A 6,000-nucleotide genomic window follows, 5' to 3' on the forward strand; every position below is an offset into this window, starting at 1 on the left:
TGCCACCTCCAGAAACTCAAAGTCCTTTTCCTTTGTTTTGTCACTTCTCTAAAAATTTATTGTTCTTTTTTTAAGATACTATATAAGCCCAAGGTTTAACTATTTGAGTTACTGATCTGAGTCCTCCTATGTGTATGCACGATGCACATGTTAATAAATTTATGTTTTTCTCTTGTTAATCTGTCTCTTTTTAATGTTTTTTATTGGGCCCAAGCCAGAGAACCCAAAATGGGTAAGGAAAGTTATTTCTTTTCCTCCTTTACAGTACAAACTTAAAGAGATCTCCGCTGACCAATGATGGTACAGTTTGAGCTTCAATGAAGATAACAATTGCAATGAATTGACACGTTATATATGTTTAAATCCATGACTACATAATAATATTTTTAAAAAACTGGTTACCTTTGGGGGCACCTGCATGGCTCAGTGCATGGCTTAAGTGTCCAACTCTTGATTTCGACTCAGGTGATGATCTCACAGTTGTGAAATCAAGCCCACCTTTGGTCCGCACTGAGTGCAGAGCTGCTTGGGATTCTCTCTCCCTCTCTGTCTCTGCCCCTCTGCAACCCCCTCAAAAATAAATAAACTTAAAAAAAATTAAAAATAAAAAGAACGTAATACCACCAATAGTCTTCTCAAAAGTATCAAATCTCCAGATCTAGCTGCCAATATGCAGAAAATAAAGAGAACAGAGAAATATGTTAAACTGCACCATGAATATATATCAGCAAAATCCAGACTGTTGGGAGAGTCTACAAGTCAAAAACACAATTTTTCAAGAGATGAACTTATTTTTTTTCAATTATTTATTTTGAGAGAAAGAGAGAGTGCATGTGTGCACACACAGGTGCCCACAGGAGAGAGGGGAAGAGAGACAGGAAAGAGAATCCCAAGCAGGCTCTGTACTGTCACTGGTGAGCCTGACTCAGGGCTCAAACTCACAAACCTCAAGATCGTGACTGGAGCCAAAATCAAGAGTCAGACACTTAACCGACTGAGCCAGCCACGTGCCCCTAAAGAGATGAATTTAAAGAAAAAGTAAGGGGGGACACCTGGGTGGCTCAGTCAGTTGAGTATCTGATTGGCTCATCATGATCTTGCGGTTTGTGAGTTCAAGCCCCACATCAGGCTCTGTGCTAACAGCTCAGAGCCTAGAGCTTACTTAGGATTCTGTGTGTCTCTCTCTCCCCCTCCCCCACTCAAGCTCTGTCTCTCAAAAATGAATAAATGTTAAAAAAAAAGAAAGAAAGGCTGGGGAACCTGGCTGGCTCATTTGGTAGAACACACAATCCTTGACCTCAGGGTTCTGAGTTCAAGCTCCATGTTGGATGTTGAAATTACTTAAAAATAAAATATTAAAAAACAAGAACAAAAAATAAATAAATAAAAAGGAAAAGAAAGGTATGGGAGGGGAAACTGAATTATGAGACTGCTACAGACCGAATGTTTGTGTCCTCCAAAATTAATGGTATTTGGAGGCAAGGTATTTGGTATTTGGAGGCAAGGCCTTTGGGAAGTAATTAGCTTCAGGTAAAGTCATGAGGGTGGAGCACCAATAAAGGAATTAGTGCCCTTGCAAGAAGAAACCAGAGCCTAACCTCTCTTTCTGCCTTGTGAGCATTCAGTAAGAAGGCAGCTACCTACAAACCAGGAAGAGAGCTCTCACCAGACACGGAATTTGCCGGCACCTTAACCTTAGACCTCTCAGCCTCCAGAGCTGTGAAAAATAAATGTTTGTTGTTTAAGCCACCAGTCTGTGGCATTTTGTTCTAGCAGCCTGAACTAAGACTGAGACTTATGACACTTAGCAAGTTTTTATAACACAGGCAAAACTAAATTGTAGTGCCTAGAAATGCACACTTGATTAATCAAACCATAACAAAATGCAAGGGAGTTTTTACCCTGACAGTCAGGATAGTAGTTTTTGTGAGGAGGAGAGGGGCTGTGTTTGGGGTAGGGCGTATAGAAAAGCTTGTAAGTTTGATTTCATGACCTGTGTGGCAGTTACAATGATATTTACCTAATAATATTTCATTAATAGATGTTTTTATTGTTCTACAATATAAGTTTTTTTAATGAATACAGAAAATGTAAATAAAAACTAAAACATTGTGGGATTCAGAACTCAGGACACTTCAGGGGTAAGAGTTCTCATTTCTCCCAGGTGCTCTTTTTCTTTTTTTAAGTTTATTTATCTATTTTGAGAGAGGAAGAAAGAGAGAGAATGAGTGGGAGAGGTGGGGGTGGGGGGGAGAGAGAGAGTCCCAGGCAGGTTCTGCACAGTGTGGAGCCCCACAAGGGTCTTGAACCCACAAACCTTGAGATCAAGACCTGAGCTAAAACAAAATTGGATGCTACACCGACTGAGCCACCCAGGCACTCTTCTTTAACTTCAAATTATTGCTCTCAAAAAATTATTTGTGCTTCAGGAGCACCTGGCTGGCTCATTTGCTGGAGCATGCAATTCTTTTTTTTTAATTTTTTTTTCAATGTTTATTTATTTTTGAGAGACAGAGACAGAGCATGAATGGGGAAGGGGCAGAGAGAGAGGGAGACACAGAATCCGAAGCAGGCTTCAGGCTCAGAGCTGTCGGGAAAGAGCCCGATGCAGGACTCGAACCCACAAACCGCAGGATCATGACCTGAGCCAGAGTCGGACGCTTAACCGACTAAGCCACCCAGGCGCCCCTGGAGCATGCAATTCTTGATATTGGGATTGTAAGATTACTTAAAAAATAAAACATTGGGTATAGAGACTACTTAAAAGTAAAATATTAAAAAAAAATTATTTGTGTCTCATTAGGATATCAGAAGTGTTCTTTGAAGTTGAGAGAGCCCTGAAACAGCATCTAAGGACCTCAACCATTAGTTGTACTTTTCCATTAACTAGCTGTGTGACCTAGGTTAAGTGACTTAAACTTCCAAGCCTCAGCTTTTCTCTAGAAGTTCTGATTCTGTGTCTGTCTCCCAGAGTCAATAAATACTCTAGGAACACAGGAAGTGCCATATCACACAGTGCTGACATACTTTTCTCATACACAATATGCATTTAATAAATGTTCAACCTTTCCAGGATGACTGAGAAAACCAGGAGCAACTTAATTAAATCACTTGTGCGAATTATGAAAAATAACAAGTTTAGAAACTGTTGTACCAGGGGCACCTGGCTTGCTCAGTTGGTAGCGTGTGTGACTCTTAATCTCAAGGTTGTGAGTTTGAGCCCCACCTTGGGGGTAGAGATTACTTAAAAATGAAATCTCTAAAAAAGGGAGGGGGGGACTGTTGCACTCATTTCTCTATCTACTTATAAACTGTGTAAGAGCGGGGCGCCTGGGTGGCTCAGTCGGTTAAGCGTCCGACTTCGGCTCAGGTCATGATCTCACGGTCCGTGGGTCCGAGCCCCGCGTCAGGCTCTGTGCTGACAGCTCAGAGCCTGGAGCCTGTTTCAGATTCTGTGTCTCCTTCTCTCTGTGACCCTCCCCCGTTCATGCTCTGTCTCTCTCTGTCTCAAAAATAAATAAACGTTAAAAAAAAAATTTTTTTTTTTTTAAAAACTGTGTAAGAGCATACACAAATTAAGAGGCTTAATTTTCCTTGAAAACAAGGGAGGAAACTCCTCCTCTCTCTACTTCACTTCATTCTTTTCTTTCAGAATTTCTTTCTCTTCTCTCCAGCTCTTTTCAAATACATGTATATTTTTTAAAAAATAAGCCTCTTGCCAGTTTTACAACTCAGGAATTTTTCTTTAAGGACCTGGGAGCCATCTCTTTGTAACAAAATCATCACCAAGGAAGATAATGCTCAGTCACCCAATTTCTGGGGAGATGGACCTAACTTGTCACCTGACTCTGAATTGCAAAACCTACCTAATATAATGGATTATAGCCACTTGGCTATTGTTAAGTTAATTAAACAAACAGGCCATGAGACTGAGGTGGCTCTAATGCCTTGGTAGCCTTCCTAAGCAAATCAAAATCTAAGTCTGGTGAATGCCTGAAGGTTAGGAAATCAAAACACTAAAGACAATCACAAACAGCCAACCCAGCTTTGAGCTATAGCAAATCCAATTCCTTTCTTTGCATCTATACTTTCTGTATAAATTTTTCTCTCGGCTTCTGTCACAGAGTACTACTTCTGGTTTAACACTGCCCAATTTGGATTGATTTTTGCTCAAATAAACCCTTAAATTTTTATTTTATTTTTTCTATTTTTTAAGTAGGCTCTGCACTGTTTGTGGAGCTCAGTACAGGACTTGAACTCATGACTCTTTGATCAAGACCTAAGCTGAGATCAAGAATTGGACGCTTGGAGTGCCAAGGTGGCTCTGTCGGTTAAGTGACCGACTTCGGCTCGGGTCATGATCTCACAGCTCTTGAGCTCAAGCCCTGCATCAGGCTCTGTGATGACAGCTCAGAGCCTGTAACCTGCCTTGGATTCTGCATTTCTCTCTCTCTCTCTGCCCCTCCCCTGCTTGTGCTGTCTCTCTCTCTCTCAAAAATGAATAAACTTAAGGACAAAAAAAGAGTTGGATGTTTAACCAACTGAGCCACTCAGGCAACTCAACTCTTTTTTTTTTAACAAAATTTTTTATGTTTATTTTATTTATTTTGAGGGAGAGAGAGAGGGAAAGAGAGAATGAGCAGCAGGGGAGGGTCAGAGAGAGGGAGGGACAGAGGATCCAACGCAGGTTCTGTGCTGATAGCTCAACTCACTAACAGTAAGATCATGACCTGAGCCTAAGTCAGACACTTAACCCACTGAGCCACCCAGGCACCCCTTCCCCCACTCTTAAAATTTTTATTAAGCCTTGGTATATCTTTTAACACTATATAAAAGGGTGAAATTTCTGGGGCGCCTGGGTGGCTCAGTCGGTTGAGCGGCCAACTTCGGCTCAGGTCATGATCTCGCGATCCGTGAGTTCGAGCCCCGTGTCGGGCTCTGTGCTGACAGCTCGGAGCCTGGAGACTGTTTCAGATTCTGTGTCTCCCTCTCTCTCTCTCTCTCTGACCCTCCCCCGTTCATGCTCTGTCTCTCTCTGTCTCAAAAATAAATGTTAAAAAATCAAAAAAAAAAAAAAAGGGTGAAATTTCTGTCTTTGCAACCTCTTTAGGGCACTGTCTGTGATGTGCATCACATTCTGGTTTTATGCTAATTCAGTAATAAAATTGTTACCTTTCTCTGCCTTCATAGAGAAATTTTCTGGGTTTGGAAGAGATTTTGTTTTTAATTATTTTCCCCAACAGCTGTGATTTCATATATAAAATTTTTTTAATGTTTATTGTTGAGGGGGAGAGAGAGAGAGAGAGAGAGAGAGCGAGCACCAGCATGAACAGGGGAGGGGCAGAGAGAGAGAGAGACAGAGAATTCAAAGTAGGCTCTGAGCCCTCAGCACAAGCAGCCCCACAAACCTGGAGATCATAACCTGAGCCGAAGGCAGACGACACTCAACTGACTGAGCCCCCAAGGCACCCCGTGATTTCATACATAAAACAAGCGGTCACATTGAGAATTAGAAGAAACCAAGTCCCTCTCATCATTATTTTCAATAATGAATTCCTTACTAAATTATCAGTTCCTTCCATAAACATTGACTACCCAGTTAGCTTATTCAATACCTACTATAGACCTTTCTTTATTCATATTTAATAGTAAATGTCCATAAGAGGCAAAAAAAAAAAAAAAAAACAAACAACCTCTTTCTCTCTCAAGATTTTCTGGTTTCAACTGTTCCTAATTCTCATACTCAATGTAAAGATGACAAACAGGGGCCCAGACCTTAAAGGATTCTTAGTCTTATGGTGAAGGCAGACATCTAAGGGATAGTATCACAAAGGGTTCCCATAGGGATTTAGGGAGAAGGTGCTATGAGAATACAAATAGGGTATCTGCCAAGTCAACCTAGAAAACAGCAAACACTTCTGGAGAAAGTGGGATATGAGCTCAGGGTCGAAAGTAATATAATAGGTTTTATCACCGATTTAGAGAAAAGTCAAAGAAATT

This window comes from Panthera onca, chromosome B2 (assembly GCF_046562875.1).
Source record: "Panthera onca isolate mPanOnc1 chromosome B2, mPanOnc1 haplotype 2, whole genome shotgun sequence".
Taxonomy (NCBI): Eukaryota; Metazoa; Chordata; class Mammalia; order Carnivora; family Felidae; genus Panthera; species Panthera onca.